General features: G+C 39.4%; 1 long non-coding RNA gene across 1 annotated transcript; it reads right to left on the reverse strand.

The window, feature by feature from the left end:
* Positions 1-14,350: 14,350 nt before the first annotated feature.
* Positions 14,351-19,366, reverse strand: LOC127975256 (uncharacterized). The gene is made up of 2 exons (XR_008157457.1): positions 19,106-19,366; positions 14,351-14,942 (listed from the first exon to the last, which is right to left on the reverse strand). It is a non-coding gene; the product is annotated as an uncharacterized LOC127975256 (long non-coding RNA).
* Between the last annotated feature and the right edge of the window lie 1,581 nt (positions 19,367-20,947).

Genomic DNA, 20,947 nt, shown 5'->3' on the forward strand with positions numbered 1-20,947 from the left:
CTGGTCTCTGATCCGCCTGATTACCTGGGGAATCAGAGCGATTGGGGGGAAAGCATAAAGGAGGAGGTTGGGCCAGTCAAGGGCTAACACATCCTCATGCTCGTAGAAATATGTTGGGCAATGAGAGCTGTTTTCTGAGGTGAAGAGGTCTACTTAAAAATCTCCCATATTGTCTGAACTGTTTGTGGTTGAAGCATCCACTCCTCTGAGGGGATTCAACTTCTTGAAAGCATATCTGCACCTTGATTCAGTTTGTCTGGCAGGTGCACTGCTCTTAGGATGCACAGATTGCACTGAACCCATACTAACAGCTGAGATGTTGATGATAGCCCGCCCATAGGTGGCACTCCAACATGACCAGGTTGGCCATCGAGCATCCTATGGCTTGGGAAGTGCACTTAGTAGCGCGCAGGGCCAGGTCTGTTGCACTCCTCAGCTCCCTGTCTGTGGCAGCATCCGGTCTTGACTCATTAGCAGCAGCGAGGAATTTGGCCTGGAAGACCTGGAACAATGCAATGGAATGCAGTGCAGCAGCAGCCTGCCCAACCGACGGGTAGGCATGTCCCGTGAGCATCGAGGTGGTCCAGCATGGCTTGGACGGATGCATGGCCTTGGCCTTCCATCCAATAGCTGTAGGCAGGCAGAGATCCAGCGGTGGCAGACTCTCGTATCCTTTTTTTCTCAGTGCCATTGAGCCAGTTGAGGGCTGAAGAGGAAGAAGTGCGGAGGCGCACACCATGTCTTGGTCAGCTCGTCATGGATCCCCGGGAAGAAGGGGGAGGATCTCTGGAGAGGGGCCTGATGGTACCCCGGCAGGAACCACTTGACCAGACAGCTGCAGGATGGTTCCGCGGGAGGGGACCATTCAGAACCCAGCTCTTCAACGGCCCTCGAGAGAACGCGGATAATTTCAGCATCCAACACGAATTTCACATGACTGATCAGGCTGTGTGAGAAGGACAGGGGAGATAGTGAGGTACGCGGGGGCTGAGCCAATGTAAGCTCACTCTCAACCTGGCAAGTGAGCGCTCTTATGTCCCGCTTTTACTTCACAGGCTTGTGGGAGAATGAGAACAGGAGGTCTTGAGGAGCGGGATCGCTCTCAAAAAAGAAAGCGATTCGTGAGTGCAGAGAGAAGAGATTAATATTTTCGCAATGAGAACATGAAGTCTCAGTGAGAGCTGCATCAGCGTGGGGTTCCTCCAGACATGTGACACACTCACTGTGGTCATCAGCATGCAGGGCTGCAATGACGGGACTACATAGGCATCAACGCCATGGAAATTTGCTAACAAACTCTTTTCTCGCCGGATGGCGGCAGGGGAAGCGATGCTTCAGCATTCGCGTTCTGCTTGCAATCTGTGTCAACGGTGAGCAGGCAGTTCAGCGGAAATCAGCAAAGTAGCCATCGCTGAAGGAGAAGAAATCCGAATCCTTTGGCGAAATGGCCGCATATTGGTCGGAGGCCCCGCCCATTCTGACGGGCTTCGCAGTCATAGGTTAGTGCAGAATTGCTGTTGAGCCATTGGTTTGTTTCTATCCACTGCACGAACCAATGGCCGAGCAGTTTCACTGCGTGATTGCATAAGGCTGCAGTTCAGGAGAAAAGGGGAGTTTTTCCCATAGTGTCTTTAAGCAGATGCAGTACGAGTGAAGTATCGAAAGGGAACTAATACTAAAGACAAAAGACTGATAAAAACAGAAAAATAAGAAAACATTTATAGAGCAGAGAGACCGATATATAGATAGACATAAAAGACGGAAAGATAGATAGATGGATGGACATATATAGACAGGCAGACAGACACAACTAAGAAAACAGACAAAGAACCAGACAAATACATATATAAAGGGAGAAAATTAAAGACAGAAAACTAAAAAGACAGACAGACAGGTAGAGAGGTAGAGAGACAGTCATGTGGTGCTCTTTTACAGCGCTCTCATTTGACTAGCAGAAGTATCTTTATGCTCCGAAAGCGTCCAGGGTGGTCCAACCTGTTGGAGGCGACAGAGTTGCACCCCTCCTCTTGTCCCCAACTGAACAAATGTGTCTTAAACTAAATGATCCCCATTGTGGAGCTGAATACAGTAGCAGGTGTTCGTTTCTCCCACCCGCCTCCACCCTCTGCATGGTGAGCACATATCACGTGCAGATGCGCCCATCAAAGGGCAACTCGCGCTCCTCCGCCAGATAACGTGAAACCAAGATAACAGCTTACTGAGTTTGAAGACTGACTGTAGGTGCATTTCCTCACAGCTCTGAACAATGTGCGCTCACTAAGGAAGTGTTTTTAGGTCACATATGGCCGGGCACCGCCGGCAGCCACACACACGTTTGTCTTGCGACAGGCATTTGTGAATTGACAAGAAAAACCGATAATGCCATAGCAGAGATGGAGGGAGAGAAAGGGGGGTGGAGGATGGAAAAAAAGGCAGTGATTGAATAACAGTAATTAAAGCGGTTATTCGTTCGGTGAGCACCTGCGTGAAGGATGATATTACTCCTTAATTCAGCTCAGTTTAACTTCCCTCAGCCGCTGCTTTTCAACTACACCTCATTAATCGCTGATTGACATCGAGCTGTTTGCGGGAACACAATGTTTACTCTTTTCAAACCTCTTTCTCAAGGGCTAGTTTCATGTTTTTTCTTTGCCTTGCACATTATTCAAAGGCTGGAAATCCCCCCCCCCCCCCCCCCCCCAACGTTCTTACAGTTAGAGATGGGAAAAACCATTAAAGGTTCCCATGTTTCATTTGAAACAAAGAGAGTGAGATCTTTAGTGGTGTTTCAGCTGTATCCAATGGTTCCTCAAAGAGTCCATTGATTTTTAGTATGGAACTGAAGCTGGGATTAATCTTGTGTAAATACGCGGTGCTGGTTCTTTAGTAAGAACAACTTTGAACTGAAATTAATTCAAAATTCATAGCGGGACAAAATACAATTGCAAAAATAATGGTCGTTTCAAAATGTACAAAAGCCTAAGGCGGCCATGCATTTTTCTGCATTTTTTTTTTTTAAATGTTTAGTTTTTTTTTTGCCATGCAAGACCACACATAAATACTACCATCTATACATCCATCCATCCAGTACTGTAGATGTTAAGTAAAAATTAATACGTTAATATATAAAAACAGCAATTGTACCTTGCTGTGGGAGTGTAATCGCAGTGTGTTCATTTACAAACAAAACACAATTCAAAAACCTAACAGGGATCCCCAAACAAGGGAAGTTCAAATAGGCAAAGTGACAAAAAAAATACAAATTGGCTGAAATTTCTGCCATACACGTATATGTGTGTAAGTGAGATAGAAATGGAGCATCTGCATCTTTATGTTCAATATTTACTCATCACCAGCAAGTGCTAATGCAGAAACCCTTGAGAAGGCATTCAAATGCTTTCAGATGAAAGAGATTCTCTTTTTTTTTTTTTTTTTTTTTTTAAATGACACACTTCTTATTTGGGAGAGAATACCTTCTGTTTATTGGATTTTCAGCCATTTCGTTGAGCTTCATCTGCTTTTTAAGGTGAAAATGAAAAATGGTATTGAGCACCGCGGGTTTGTGCATCATATTGTGCTTGATGCAATGTAGGTCAGTGTTCTGCAGCACCGCAGATAAGACACGGGGAACAAGTGTCGTGTGTACTTACAAGCAAATACCTGTCAAAATAGCAATTGACAGATCTACAAGAGCGCTTTTGGCTTGGGACATGTTCCTCAGTCATTAGCATTAAAAAAAAAAAAAAAAAAAAAAAAAATAGAAAAGAAAGAAAAAAGGCCAGAGATTTGGGCCTATCAGCCTTGACTTGCTGCAGAGCCGGGCTGGCCCAGGTTGTTATCTGTTCAGTACAGAGGTGCAGCTGTTTAGCAAATGGATTTGTTGATTTTTAAAGGGAGATGAGGGGGGAAAAGAGAGAGAAAAATCAGGTACCAACAACAAGCCTCTATAAAACAAGCATTCAGAATTTCATAAACCTTACCTTCTGTGTCGGAAGCCCGCAAAATTGTTTAGGAAAAAGGCATTAGGCAGAAAAAAGCATGAAAAACATTTTCTTTATTCACTTTCCAGTCTCCTGAGGGCCCCACTCCAGCACTGGGGCTGACGCCACCCTGGTGGACCGAAGAGGCAGAGAGGAAGGGGAACAAATGTGTCGCTTTAGGTGGTATAGGGATGCAGCTGGCAAGTGTGCCACCTTTGTCTGAAGCAATCCCAGCGTAGCTCACTCACACACACACACACACACTCGTGGAGGAATTTTGGTCCTAGCGTGGCCAAGGGGGCGGGACATTTGCCTCTGGCCAGAAAAGAAACGGAGGGTGTCTGTCTTTACTGAAGCTTTGTGCGTGTAGAGACACATAATCATGCGCATCAGTGTTTTCTGAACTGCTATTCAGGAGCGACAGTATTCGATAGACAGTCAACAACACTATTTTATATTGTGCCATCTATCTATCTATCTTGTCTTGTACACAGCACACTCTGGAGCTTCCTTTCACACTGCAGCATGAGTGAGAAGTGGTCGTCAGAGAATAAAACTTATTATAAAAAAAGCTCAACGAAGGTGCTGTAAAAATTCCAACACGTGTTATTGATTGAACGGGTCACGGTAAAGACGCTCTTGTGGCTAATCAAAATATATTTCATTTAAAAAAAACGAAAAAAAAAAAAACAGACATGCAGGTGCTTTTATAAAATGTATTCATTTAATGCCATTCCCCCCATAATTCTTTTCCATTACTGCTCTTCATTTCGCATGTCTATTGAGTGGGTGTCCAAACTAACAATTAAACTATTGTTAAGAGAACAGAAAGCCGGAGGAGTTGCCGTTTCAGGAGATAATAATCAAATATCACTCCACTGTAATCACTGTTAAACTACTTAACCCTCAATCGCACGAGCGCTCCGCACAAAACTAAAACCAATGAGAAAAGTACTCAAAGAGGACTGGAAACTTCTTGAAATCTATTAAAAGTTCTGTTTCATCAGCCTCTTGGAGCGCATGTAACCTGCAGAGCCGGTGGCCGACTGTCGCAATATTCACACTTAACACAAGCTTTTTTTCTCTTACAGCTCGGGTGGGGAATGTTTTCTTGGCCTCCGCCGAGGTCTGACAGATGCTGCCCATCCAAAAGACTCTTGACTCTGCCAAAAATATCAGGCAGGAAATTAGGGGAGGCAATCTATTATTTAAAACAACAAGCGACAGTTCATATGCTCCTGCAACTCTGGAGCGCATCGCAGCGCGAGTGTCGCAGGCGAGCCCCGAGCCATCTGACTTTACTCAACAACCACAAACTTGCCTCGCTGCGCCGAGTTTAGCTCCCTGTAAGCCCTTCTTCAGCCACATAATGACTTCTGCACCGAGACAATATAAAATAAACACCTTCAAGCAGGCCTATTAGACAACACTTAAAATCATTTCTCCTTATTTTTTTGGTTTGCGAGGGGGAAGGGGTGGCATCTTAATTACTTCCTTGTTGGAGTGAGCTTGAACGTTAACGAGGGATGCTCCTTTCTCTCCGTGGCGAGCGTGTGTAGTTTATTCGTATAATCAGCTAGCTGTCGGAGACTGGATTAGCCCCTCCACGGCAAGTGAAGTGTTTAACATGGCACGCACGATGGGCTCAAACAAGCTCTCTGTCTGCCTTCTCTCCACAAACACTCATTGTCATTAATTTGATTTGCTTATCCCCACCCCCCCAACCCTTTTAAAAGCTCTCCATTTCGCGTTTCCGCAGCCTCTCCTTTCAAACACCAGTGCAAATGATTGCACCCGCTGCTAAGAATTACCACGTAAAGGGACAGCAGAAAAAAAAGAGAGAAGTTAAATTAAGATGAAGAATTGTAAAATGTTTCCAGTTGGAAGAGTGTTGATTACCAAAGCATTGGTCCTGCAGGATTACTTGCGATTTATCCTCATATTTTGGGATGCCTCACCTTCCACGTAACGTTCCTCTCTCCGGGGGCCACGGAAGCAGCTTGCATGCACCTCTGCCAAAAGAGTTTATTAGAGCAAATGGTACTGTAAGCTCTGTGGAAGGCATACCTTATGTGAAGATTTAAAAGATATTAAGAAGATTGTGGGGCCCAGAACCCAGGTGTGTCGGGTAATAGTCATTGTCTCGCACGTGTGCATGTGTGTGTGTACACAGATGAAACGAGGAAAGGTGCCAATGAGAGAGGCTAGAGAACACCCCAGGCGACTCTGTAATTTACACCCAAGTGGAGAGATTCCTAGACACTGTTCTCCGCGCTTGAGACTTTACTAGCTCTGGTTCCTATTACCGGCCTAATAGAGTAATATGTGAGAGATGAACGCACATGGGATCAACCATGAGTTTAGCACCTCATCTGCTTGATGCAATGTTTTTAGACTATAAAACGAATTAGCATCATCCCCGACTGGATGAAGTCTGAAGCCCAGTCAACACTGTGCGAGAAATATATTTAGATATAAAATAAAAAAATAGAAATATGAATATTAATAAATGCTTATATATAACTTTGTTTATACATTTATTTAAAATTACATTTTAATAATATAATATATAAAAAAGTTGTTCTATTATTTTGTCTCAGATTGCAAAATCGTAGCATTGTTGACGGGGATTTGATCCAGTTTTTATGCTAGTATATTTTAATTAAATGATATTTTAATATAAATAAAAATTATGCAAATATGAATACTAAAGTGATGGCTTGCAATATATTTCAAATGCTGTACCTTTGTAATGTCAAAGGGGCGATAGAGTTACATTCAAATGCCATTATGCTGCCATCTTTGTTCGGTTCTGGAAAGTTTTTAGTTTTTTCTAGGCAATCACCTTGGCAGCAAATGTCATGTAGTCACTCTATATCTGGAAAAATGGAAAGTGCACTGGTAAAATTAACAGTACTATAACAAAACATTTGTCATTTATATGAGTGCATGCAAAATATTATAGTTCATCAGAATATACAGCTACTGTTTTACTTACATAATGGTCTAGTTACAACATCTACCAGCAGAGGCAACAGAGCCAAAAATTGGTTATTATTATTATTAAGGTAGCTGGCTATAAACAAACAGATTTCTTGGTACTCCTTGACAGCTGTTGACCTGAAAGAGAAAACTGGGCATTTACATTTATTTTAATACCTGCTATATTGCTGACCTGCAAGAAATTGAGCTTGAGTAACTAGAAGCCTTTGCGCTGACGTACCTACGTAGAGTAAATTTCAGGCCTTTGCCACAATAAGAAGGGCACACGTGAAGCGCCTGCAATTATACAACCTGCAAATGAATCTTCACTCCTGCAAAAAACACCACACACGCAACTTTTGATGGTTAACAATAACCTTGGAGCGAATATATCGTTGGCTTTCAGCACAGATCAATGACGGGGGGCTTTTTGTGTTTAAAATACTGAGCGCCTGAGTACTGTACCCCATCAACATCTTATCCTCATTATGCTAAAACATTTTTCCATGTGCAACACCTGCAGAATAAATTTACCATTTAAATTTGCTAGGGATGATCAAACAAGTCCGAAACACTGTCATTATTTTTCCCTCCGACACGCCGGTGAAAATGACTAGTTTTCCTAGGTTTACGGGAAGGATCCATTCAGCTGGAAGTAAACTTCATTTTATCAGTCTAATTTACTTCATCTCTTAAAAAGTGAAAAGCAAAAGCACACCTGAACAAGTCCACATTCGACGTTCCCTGATTGAGGCGCTTAAATGAGTTTTAAAACAAAGCAAGATGCATTTAATGCGCCCCGGGGAACACAATACTTCACTAATGTGTCATTGTTTCACTCTTTTTAACTCAACACGAAGATCGTCAGGAGAGCTGGGTAAAACGAGCAGGGCACGAGCATCTGCCACATCCATCCATCCATCTGGAAGACTGCAACAAACAATATTTATCCAGCTCGGCACCGGCAAGCTAACCTTGCACTCAAAAGCTAGATAAAAAAAGAAATGAGATCTAATGAATTAAACCTCCCCAGATATAATTCTGCATTGCCGGTAATCAGGCACTTCTGCGCCCATGAATATACTAGCCCAGCATCAGCTCAAATCCTGTTGGTGGTCAATATTCTTGAAGCTCTGCCAGCGTGGGAATATTCCTGCTTCGTTCTTCTCTGCTTTAATGTTATCAGGTAACACACACTGGCATTAAATCCACAACATAATAAAAGCCCTTTCTGGAAGCCTTCAGAGCAGACAATGCGGCTCTCGCCGAAAGCCCTTTAAATGTTCCTGTTTAATGTCATTACGGAAGCACGAAGCACGCAGGCTTGTCAAGGCTCAGCTTGAAAAGGGAGACCCTACACAAGACCTCAAGGTACATTTGCTCAGATGAAAGACAAAACGTAAGGAAGAAAGCAAACAGAACAAACAAACGAGTCGGTTTATTACATTGCGGAAATGAATGGCAAAGCAACAACTCTAGCCATCTCTGCTGACAGCTTTTAAACCCAGAGATTTGTGCACATTAGTCACACATTTTAGGAAGAAGGTGCTTTATGAAGTGCATTGATTGGGATTACAGTTCTATCTTTTCCTGACGTTCTTTCATTCTAAGACCTGTCGCTGATTTCAAGGTTGCCAAGCGCTTCCTCAAAATAAAAGAACGGGGGAGCTTTTGTCCTTCGTTTTCTAAAATGCAAAAGCCTTATGCATTAGGAGGTGTAATCTACGTGTAATATTTTTTAATGATTCTAATAAAGACGCTTTGATGAAGTTCTGATGTTTATTATCTTATTAATACATTCATTTACATGTCTGAAACGAGTCGCACATATGCCTGGGATTACGCACTGATGTGTCTGTACGGCGAGGATTTAAATAAATTTTGTTCATTGTGAAGTAAAACAAAAAAATGGACCCGACAGAACGGCTAATGTAGTGCACATGCATTTAAAAGATGGCTAACCCCATAAAGCTTTAAGGAGCTATATCTGACAGGCTTAATAACTAACTTTTGTAACTAATTTATAGAAATCGTTACCACCACTCTCATTATTAACAATTCTGGGACAAATTTCCCTGAGAGTTCTTACCAAAGCTACAGAGTCCACAAAGTGGAGTTGCAGGCTGAATTATTCATATTAGCGGTCAATCGGTTTCTGACAAAATAACAGAAATACATCCCAGCTTGCTTTTTATTTCCCCATAATCTCTTGAGCCTTATTTTGTAAGGACGGAGGCTGACTTTTGTGGATGTGGGAAATCAATAGTGTTGCCGTAGGGCAGGCTCTCATTTATGTAAGAAATGCCAAGAGGCTAATATTAGAATCATAAACAAAAGCTTTGTCTTTTATTCCCTATGAACCATTCGACATAGCAGCGGATTAAAGTGTGGATGAAATACTATATAGACAAGATTCCCTCAGGACTGGTTCCTCCTCTTCTGCATTCTCTCGGAGGGGAGAGAAAGAGAGCCCACTGCACCTTAGTGCTGAAAGAGAGGAGGAGGAGGATGACAAGGAGGAGGAATTAATTTCTGCCCTCTGGGAATAACACACACGGGATCTCAAGAGTTTGAATGAATCTACAAATCTAGCTTTGAAAAGATTAAATAAATAAGAAGGGGGAGGAAGGCGAAGCTGATCAATGTGCATTCGGCAGCAGCGGTCCCTTCTGTTCGCGTTCCTTGGAATGGCCACTGAGGACGTGAAGCAGCGCACCCACCTTAAACACTGATAAGCTGGAGAATTCGTATCTGAGATTCGTTAGCATTCTGCAAAAGTGGTTCAACAACACAAAAAGTTTGTCTAATGAATATGGAAAAAATGCGGGGGCGACTCTTAATAAGTGATTTCTTCACATCGTTCTGCAGTCATGAGGAAGTTATCTACAGATAACCTGCTGGGTTTTGGCAAAACATCCAATAAAGCTCCCAGACAATAAAACACAATAACTGCTCCCTAATACAATAAATAAAGTACCATGGATCCCCGTTCAAGAACAATATACCTGGAAATAAAAGACATGAGCAAGTTCAGCAAAGAGGTGATTGAAAACCCAAAGACTCAAATAATCCACTCTCATAAACTGGCATACAGAGGGAAGCCAGTGCGAAGTGGGACTGTGCAAAGGGATCAGAGAAAATGAGCGACTCTATTGACACACGAATTTCCGCACAAAGTCATGTGCAACTGCTCGGTTCATGTGTCAATAGCATTCATTCCACTTAGTCCCTGCACTCACAACGCTTATCTCGCTTATGATCTCATTTCATCAGTCTGGCCATGTTCCCCAAGAGTCAAGCTGTCACCCAGTGCATCCAATTTAATGATCTGGGAATGAAACGTTAGAGTCAGATATCATTGCACCTTAGTCTTGAGATTGGCCTTTGGTAAGTCGCATCCAATTACATGGACTCTGCAAATGGTCATTTCTGTTCACATTCAAGAAGCGGCTACAAAAAAAAACACAAACTCTACTTCCACAGGTCTAGCCATTTAGACTCACACTCGGCCTTGAAGTTTGACCAACTGAAGAGTTTCCGACCTCTGAGACCTTGCCCAATATGCACCAGAGTCCCGATCACAAGCCGCAAAGCAGCTTACCCACAGCATTATCTTCTATCCTCTTCTTGCCCAAGCTACTCCCACCAGGGCATTGTGGGAAGAGTACAACTGTTGCGAGTGGGTGGCACATCTGTTCCCAGAGACAGCCCATGCCCTGGGGGTCAACCTGCAACACAGCTATCATTTCACATCCTCCTCTAATAACCGCTCTGATATTCCAGTCAAGTTGAAGACAAAGGGTTAGAATAGGGTTGCCTATTGTCTGATCATAGGTACAGCATTTTTAATAGTGGGTGTATTAAGAGTCATGTTTGTCATGCACCAATCTATCTTTCCATCTGGTGCGGGTTTCACATGCAATAGGTTATGTGCATTTAAAATACAGAATATGCTAATCGCAACAATGGTCTTGTTAGAAGCACCATATGCATACTATAGCGTATTTAACATGTTTCTGAACTATTTGCACACAATTGCAAATGTTTCGGCAACATCTACAAAGGCCAGTGGGTGGTGAAGGGAAACAAAGGAGAAACTTTCTTGAAAACTTACAAGCTTTGAATTTGGCCAGTGCAGACCAGCACATGCGCTACCGATAATGCAAATTCTCTTTCGCAAGTGCACTAAATAGACTCACTTCTGCCTTTGCTGCTGCCAGAGAAGTTCTTACTGCGACACGGACGCAGATGAGCTGGACCAAGGCTGCTGAGGTTACTTCAATTGGGAGCTGGAGGTGCGGATATGCATGTGGATGTTTATGTGTCCATGAGTTGAGGCGTTAGCGCTGAGGGGGAGCTGGTGGGCTTGGGCAGAAGAGGGCGAGTAGAGAGCATGGAGGATGAAAGATGGAGTCTAATCCTCCACATGTGGCTGCTTTTGCTTTTTTTCTTTTTTTTTTAAAGAAAGCCAACTGGAGCCATTCTTTGGACTGTAGGCCAAGGGCTCCAGGAAAGCATTGCCCTGAGCCAAAGCACACAGTGTGAAATGAGAAGCTAAAGCTTGAATGTGCTTTTGTTTATCAGAAAAATGCACTCTAAGTGGGATTGGCAGTATAAGGCCCAAACTCCATAAGTCATATAGACTGGCATGGGCCGGAACTGAGAATGTTGCAGGAGGGAGGTTTCAGGCACGAATAAGGCTTGCCGAGCCACTGGCAGCCCCTCAGCCCATCTTGCTCGCTCCCTAATCTTCACTCCAGCACAAAGGAGGATCAGTGGGGTCAATCTAAAGTAAGAAAATGTGGTCACAAGTTGAGTTATGGAAAAATCTACAGCTATGTCGCACACGGATGCTGAATTGCAAAAGGTCCCTACAAAGCCTCCAGAACTAGGCCAAGGACCGATCAATCTCAAACAATAGCTGCGTTCCTGCACTCACAGAGTGACGGGATTCCGACACGGTGTTCACATTCACATCAAGCGGCTTCTGAGGCCTGAACAGAAGAGCAAAGTCAAAGGAAAGTTAGCGGCTTACAAATCGACCACTCGGCACAGAGTGTTACGCATTATTTTCAACAAAATGCTTTGGGTATGTGAAATTGAAATACTTTTAGGATTGCAGATGGAGTGCCAGGGAAGCTAAAGGAAATGCTGCATGGTTGGTAATGCTTTAAAGGGACTGCACGCCTCCGCATTTGAAGCAATGCTGCATCCAAAAAATGGAGACATTTTTTTTTTGTTCGCAGAATGCGCAAAAAGGTGGTGCTAATTTTTTTTTTTTTTATTAAAGTTTTTTACTTTAACTTCTGAGTAAACAATTTGTTGGTTAATCCCTCTGAAATGTGTTGACCTGTGGCTCTGTTTGAGTCAGCCTGAGTTTGGAGCATCTCATATTATTTGTTCAACCAGTAAAACTGCAATATTTATATCAAAATCTAAAGTCAAAAATATTGTTTAGTTTAGCAAGTCGATATCAAATGACACATAAGTGGACCAAAAGAGGGGGCACCAGAGGAGGTTACCATCAACCAGTATAAGGAATGCTGAACTGATTGGAGTGTCTTCAAGCAGATTGTTGATTTGTCATTCATCGGCCCTCCGAAGTATCTGGCTTTTTAAATGAGTCTGTGCAAACAAAGCAGATGCACACACTCTCAATGCATGCTTCTCAATGCACTGTTCCATGAAGAGTAGCGGGGCACACCAACAGATGTATGTCTAGACATCGATCTGCACCACATCAGGGAGGAAGCAGAAAAAGTGTTGTTAGACGCTGATCTCTGGTGCCAGCTGCTCGTTTAAATTGCCTTGTTTTACAAACAAACTGACTCTTAGAACTTTCTCACAGTTAAATATGAGTGAGGAACGCAGCGGCTGACATGTACAAAGAGACTCTAAATTGGAAGGCAATGGAATGTGATGCATTTCATACAACAAAGCTGAACAGAAAGAACTGCTTAAATGCAATATTCCCCCTGTTTGTAGGCAAGAAAGCATGAAACGCAGACAAGGTCACTGCTGTTCAATGCTGCATTACAGGAAAGTGCACGTGCTACAGAACTCAAAAATGTAAGAAATGTAAACTAATGCTGAAGATTTCTTTCATGCACAATGAGCTAATGGAATAAAAAAAAGAATAGTTCAAGAACAGAATGCCTTGAAAAGAAACAAGGTGCTTTAAAAAAAATTAGGCTTTATAGGCTAATTAACAGAAATCTAATGAGCCAATTACGGTGAACTGATGAGAGAAGTTTGATGAAAGGAGAAAAAGTGCAGGGGACTGCAGAGAAAAATATGGAAATACTTTATGTTAAATGATGAAGGATAAATGAGTGGTTTAAATTGACAAGGGTGATTAAAAGTAAAGCCAAGCAAAATGAAACAACATTAACTGGATATAATCAGGCAATCTAGTCTCTGTTTTAATGACAGTATGAAGTTACAATTCGGTAAAGATCTAATACCAAATCACTTAAATGAAAAGTACTAATGTGCTATTACATTCTGGTTTTTATTCTAGACTAATCGAATGTCTTTATGCTGGACACCAGTGAAGGTGCTTAATATTTGACTGTGATATTTATATATGCCAGTGACCTTGTATCTTAAACTTCCAAGCTAGTTATGCAATCAAGAAGCTAGAACACAGGTTAAAACATTACTTATGAGTCTACATTAAGTTAAAATGCCTCAAGCCACACTGGTTGTTAAAAAAAGGTGTAATGATTCTGATTAACACCAAGCCTTGTCAAAGTATTTTTGTGCTAAGTAACAGCAAAAAAATTTTTTTTTTCTTTTATGTTTTTTTTCTTTCATGTTTCAGGTTAAATAATTAGGTAAGTATTTGATTTAAAAATAGAGATCAGCCTGAAAGAAATATTCACAATATGTTTTTACTACAGCATTCCTGTACTTTCTGACCAAAGCATTTTGGTCCTTTCCATGATCTTTCCTGTCATTATGCCTGATTTCCATTTTGATTGGATACAATTCAATGTTTCATTGAATTGAGTTCAAGTGATGACACTTGTAAATCCTGATTATACCAAGGGTTTTTGAATTATTTGGGTGTAAAATAATTTAATTTGGAAGATGATGTTTCGCTCAACAAAAAAAAGTTTTGCAATTATTATTAATTTTCTCCTTTCAGAATATACATATTTGAACTATACTCACAGTAAGTTTTTCCTACACTTTCTAACTGTGCATTTTGCCATAATCTTTCCTGTTATTTATGACTAAATGATAAGGATTGTTAAAAATATATATATATATTTTTTTTCTTCCATTTGTATGGAATGTGATGTTCAATTTCTAGTTACTGAATTCACCAACTGTTATCATGCAAGATTTACTCTTAACGCAGAATACAGTAAATATGAAGTATACTCAGTGCAAAGAAAACTACATTTATTTACTGGTAGCAACGCTCAATGTGATGTACATACTGTATAAAAGGACAGCGCACACATATGTGAGGTGTCACGCATTGAGTGGCCTGCTGGCCAGTTGTGTACTGGGACGCCTCCAGCTTTCTCCAACTTAGTGCATCTTTTCCCAGCAGGGGGCTGGCCATGCGGAGAGCTTCGGCCTGGGGCAAGACTCTGTGTCAGCAGATAGTGCAGAGGGGTGGGGGGCGCGCAGGCCGCGGGGAAGATTCAGGAGTGCCGGCCTTCGCCAAGACCCACACTCTCTTGGCATTTTGGCAGGGTGGAGCGGCACAATAAAATGATCCAATTTAAGCTGGTTTAGGAGCGCCTGAGAATATTCAAATATTTCTTTTTTCAGCGCCGGAGTACAGCTCTAACAATCGCTGCGGATCAGTGTTCCTGCAAGCATCAGAGAGTCCGTGCAGGTAGCCAGTTGGCGGAGATATTCTGACCGACGGTCCCTTTGGTCTTGTTTCGGCCTGCGTGTTCAACTGCTCTGACCCGGTTACCTTCGCTGTTGATCTCTCGCTCCTGATATTCAACACAACACCTGAAGGCAATCCAAAATAAATGGAGTGTTTTGGGACTGAAGAAGAAACTGCCTGTGATATTCAGTTTACAAGCACATAAATAAACAGAGAGGTGCAGTCTAGGTCTAGCGTGGATGTCAGCTATTTTACAATTTATTTATTTTTTTTAAGAAAAATTTGGGGTCAGTGAGTTTTTTTTAAAAGAAGTATCTTATGAAAATAATAAAAAAATATAGAAATTTAAAACTGGTTTTGATTACTTCAGTGTCACATGATCCGTCATATATAATTTCAATGTGCTCATTTGCTATTATAACTGCATTTATTTGAAAAATTATTTTATTGTCATATTATAAATATCTTTACTGTCACTTTTGATCAATTTAAGGCATCCATACTAAATAAAAGTATTTTTTTTTTATATATAAAATTTAGACACTTCATCTTTTTAATATTTAATGAAGTATATATTTATATAAATAAACAATTATATATATATATATATATATATATATATATATATATATATATATATATATATATATATATATATATATATATAAAGAGAGAGACAGAGAGAGAATTATTTAAAAATATGATAAAATACACCATATTTATAATTATAGTATATATTCATTCAAATTCACTGAATGAAATCTTTTTTGTTGTACTATTTCTTTTTTTTAATGTAGAATTTGGACGAAGAAAAAAAAAAACAAGCTTAATATGAATGCAAAAACAACACACACACACACACACACACAGTTCGACCTTATAAAAAGGAATAAATAAAAAATAATTTATACAGTGGATTACCCAAAAGAGCATTCGTATTATATATAAAATGTATCCAGTATATTAATCCATTTTTGGGTCAAATTTTCAGTATAAAAGAAATAACTGTAATGTGATATATACCGTCACCATGGTATAAAATGAATGTTTATGTGATATATGATTTGTCATACCGCCCACCCCACATCATTCATACATAAAAGGCCAAGTGAACACAGAACAGCTCTCGCAGTGAAGGCCTCACATTTCTCGTACGTTTTGTCCCTTCCATAATATTCCGCTGATTTAATCCTCTCCATAAATGACTAATGCCCAGTGTGCTGTACACTTTGACATTATTGATGTTGATGATGATGAGGATCAGTGTAATAATTGCCTTTAATGCGGTTATTGCTATTACTGTTATTATTACTGCTAATGAAGGAAATGCTGGCCCACATCGCCTCAGCAGAAATTTCACCATGGAAATAAATGAAAAAATGTCTTTATTGGATTACACTAAAAGCAATTCCAAATAAATGGGCCTTGAATACGTCTGTGAGATGAAGATCACAAACATGTAATTTCATTGTGCTGGGAGCAGGGGCATACAACTCAGCAAGACGCAGCGAGACGGTTCACTTCAATCCGAGGCAGCGTCCGCATGCATGATCACACACACACACGCCACGAGGTGCTGCGTTTCTGTCGTCTCCACGTGCATGTGGAGTTAGCGTGTTGTCAATGATGAAAAGCACTTGACGAGTTGAATAACCCTTAGCAGATGATGCTTATCTGACAGTGACGGAAAAGCTGGGATGGGAAGTTGGGATACGCTGCTAGGACTCGATTGATGTATGAGCTTTATTTCTAGCTCTATAAAACTCGTCTTGTCTAATTTATTGTTGTTCACAGGTGGTCTATGGCACTAATTTTGGTTGTGTTAGTCATTTCACTTATAAAGAAGAGCATCTGAGCCCCTAGATATCGCAATCGTAACAGAAATTGAGTTCTGGGGGTTCGAAATAAACAATCTGATAGGAATAAAGATGATCAGTTATGAGGAAAAAGAACCGGTTTTCTGAAGCATTTAGAGGTGTGAAGAGTTAACTATGAGATTTATAATGAATGCAACAAATCTAAAAAAATTTACTGCAGATTTATGCAACTTTTTGGACACAATTATATGTTCCTATGTGAAAAAAATAAAGAGACATTTCAGTGAAATAAGACAACAGTTTCATTCTTGGATATATTTTCTTGATTAACGGTCAAGATAAAAGTCCAGCTCCTCCCATTAATTTTTTGTTTTTTAATAAATAAATTAATTAAATTAAATTAATGCCATTTCATTCTATTTATGCATCTATACATCTAAGAGTTGACAAACTTTGCTTTTCTTGTTAAAATTAGTTTAATTTGAATATGGATGCAAATATTTAATCCTAATTCCTTACATTCAAATTCAACTTATGATTAGCATTTTGGTGCCACATAAAAATTTTAGATTATGAAAATAAATTCATATTATTTTGAGAACAAAGTAAAACTTTTAAAATTAAAGTCTAAATTGCAAGAACAAATTCATAGCAATGTGAGAATATTTTAAGAATAAAATTAACATTTCAAGAAAAAAATATTGTGAAAAACAATACTTCGGTAGCTTCTACAGTATGTGAGCAATGGATGTGATTTAATCAAATCCTACTTTAGAATAGGATTTAACAATAAAAAAATCTGAAATGGCAACCAGAATCCTCTGCTTAATTTTTTACTTAATAGTTTTAATTAATAAACTTTTACGCCACACTACCTGACAGACTTGTTCACTGTGACCTTTGACACAGAAAAGAAGCTTAAAAACAACATACAGGTTTGGAAAGATGATTAAATGATGACAGAAGTTATATATTTGGGTGAATTATTCTTATTACTCAACAGTCGACAGGCTAAGATGAATGAACCGGGGCTCTACTGCTGTTAATGTACAGTACGTACAGATGGGTTCTTCCATCAGCTCTGTCAATTTATAAATCATTACCGTACCGCACATAGTTATTTTTCCCACTCATCTTAAGAAACAGCAGAAAAAGTGAAAGTTAAATCGCAAAGATTAATTTACAATTAACACTCGGCAAATAGCAGCATAGGAAAAACACAAAAGGTCACACCAAAGACATAAAAATAGACAAGAATGAGAGCTACTGCAAAATAAAAAATATAAAAAAAATAGAAAGTCAAACAAACAACAGGCATAATAAATCACCCCTGCACACATTCACACACGCGTTGCATGTTCCAGACTATTAATGTTATGAGACGTGCAAACATAACTAAAACTGAAATGCATATTTACTACTTTGAAGATTACAAATGCTAAGTAGGTCTTGTGGCATGATGTTTCTGGCTTGTATCCATGATCCCTAAACTTTTCTTTTCACACAAGTATGTAGAACTGACTTTTGCGTGTGTGTGTGTGTGCAAATTTAGCTTGTAATGAGTTATATTTCATTATATTTTCTCATATGTTGTACATTATTTCATTTAAAGCCCATTGTTTCCAAGCTCATTGAGGAAGCTTTATGTAATTCACACTTATTTCATATACAATTATTACAGCATTCATAAACGGCATATGGTGTGTGTGTGGGGGGGGGGGGGGGGGGGGGTTATAATAGAAAAAGCTATTTGAAAAGTTTTAAACTAAAAACACTGCTAGACATTTGGCATTTAAGAAATGAAATATCATACATGCTTGTTCAACTATTACCATTACATTAACCTATTTAGTTAAAAACTAATAATTATCACAATAAATGTCAAATCTTTATTTATTTATTTTTTTCAAGTTTAAAGCCAGATTTTTTCGCCAATGTGAAAGTTGTAAAAACCAGACCATTCACCATCCTTAACAAAATAAATTTCTAGATAGAAATATTTATTTCTTAATTTCTGCATGCTCTAATGAGTGATATTTGTTTAAATCAAGAAACAGATTTGGGTTGCCTGATAATAATAATATCCCCTTTTTTTTTTGTATCTTACAAATGCACATTTGATAGTAGCTTGAGTTAGGATGCAGGGGTACATTTTTTGTTCATTATCAGTACCAGTAACATCTGTAAAAAAAAAAGTAGCAACCTATGAGATTAATCATAATAGCATAGGCTTCATTTAAATCATGATAAACACAGTTAAAACCACACACATAGCACCTCAATACAATGGTAAAAATATAACTATATGTTTTGTAGGTAATGTTAGCCTGCTTGTACGGAAAACAGTAGCCTAAAAACATTCATTATAAATGCACACATGCTTTAGCATAATCACAAATACATACTAATTATCATTACCCCTGTATTAAAATTCAGTGTGAATATCCCAAATATCTGTCACACTACGTTACCTTGGTGTTACTACAGTTAATCCATGGTAAATGATGGCGATGGGTAGATTGAAAAGCCCTCTGACTGTCTCGTTGCACACCGTGTTTATCCCGTTTGGCTTTAAACTAATTTAGGAGTCATTTGTGTGAATTCTGAACACACTGAATTTAAGCACTGGTTCTCACAACGCTGATTAATGCTCGCGTGTCCGAGTAAACGCATCTGCTCTGGTGAGTTCGCGCCGCGCGGCATTTTGAACTTTGATCCGAGCGGGTAAACGGTCCCTGTGGCGCGCTTCAATAAGTCGCGCTGTTTCGTTCCGCTTTTGGCGCATAAACATTATATCAAACATTTATCTCTATATATCGTTTTATCAAGGAAATTATTTTGCGATAATTATCATTATCTAATTATCGCCCAGCCCTAATTTCAACGTAAAATAATAATAATAATAATAATAATAATAATAATAATAATAATAATAATAATAATAATCATTTTATTAATATTTATTTTTTTAGGTATTCGGCCAATCACAATACACTGGATAGCTGGTCAATCAGAGCACACCGAGCTTTTCATAATGATGAGCTTTGTATCGATGCGTTTCAGAAATTCGGGGAAGAGAGCAGCAACGATGTACTGTATATGGAAAATAATTATATATTTTTTACCTTAAACCACATAAACATTGCATTATACCAAAAACACAAAATAAGGTTATTTTAAGCATCGTCATATGACACCTTTATATTAGATTAATAAATGTTCTTGCAATTTTGGATTATATTGATTGCAGCAACAATAACAACATTGACTGTGTTTATATGCACAATTTTTACGATTCAATTCAAATTCCATTCACATCATCATACACTAAACTCTACAATCACTGTTTCTTTATATGCCAATCAGCATTCAGCATCCATAACATTACAATAACAGCTTGTGAGTCCTTTCAGAGAAAGTCACTATCAGCTGACCAAAGATATGAAACTCCGGCCCCATATGTATATAATAAAGCTTTCTTCTCATGCAGCTAACTTTAGATACAAGTCAAAAGAAAAAAAAATGGAAGCAGCATTCTGAAATTTCATCACTCCCAGTAAAGTATATCAATAAATCTGTCTGAGCACCCACCTTTCTATTTTTGACACACTGCAGAGTATCTCTAGCCCCTGAAATAACGTATGTGCTTGAAATGAAATCTTAAGATATTAGTCAGTGTTTAAGGTTTACATTGAAAATATTTAAACGTTTATTTAGGATCCTCACCATCTTTTCCAATATGAATTTTAGCACAGTAGCATCATTCTGATATGGCGTTTGTGCAAAGACTTCATTCTGATTAAAGGGTTAGTTAACCCAAAATTGAAAATTAGTCTGTGTTTTACTCACTCTCGAGGCTTCCAGACAAATCCAGTAGGAGTTATATTAAAAACTGTCCTGGCCTCTTCAAGCTCTATCATTGCAGTCATCGTGTGTTGCAGTTGAATAGTCCACAAGTCATTAATTAAAGCATGCGCATTCATAATACAACGTGCCTTACATGGCTCTGGGAGGTAAATAAATGCCTCCTGTAGTAAATCCAGGCATTTTTGTAAGACAAATATCCATATTTCAACTGAAATAAACACTTTGATCAAACTTTCGTTATCTGTCATACGCGAAAGCCATTCTTGTGGATATATACACGGTTGAATTTTTACCCATGTGGGTGCAAATCAGCCTAAAATCCATAAACACTTTGACAATTGAAAGTTGGATATAAACCTTACTCTCAAGGTCTAAAAACAGGCACAAATTCAGAAACCGGCCACAGTCTTTTGACTTGTTGAACTCTGAGACCGACTTCATCACTT

This window comes from Carassius gibelio, chromosome B16 (assembly GCF_023724105.1).
Source record: "Carassius gibelio isolate Cgi1373 ecotype wild population from Czech Republic chromosome B16, carGib1.2-hapl.c, whole genome shotgun sequence".
In the NCBI taxonomy this organism is placed as follows: Eukaryota; Metazoa; Chordata; class Actinopteri; order Cypriniformes; family Cyprinidae; genus Carassius; species Carassius gibelio.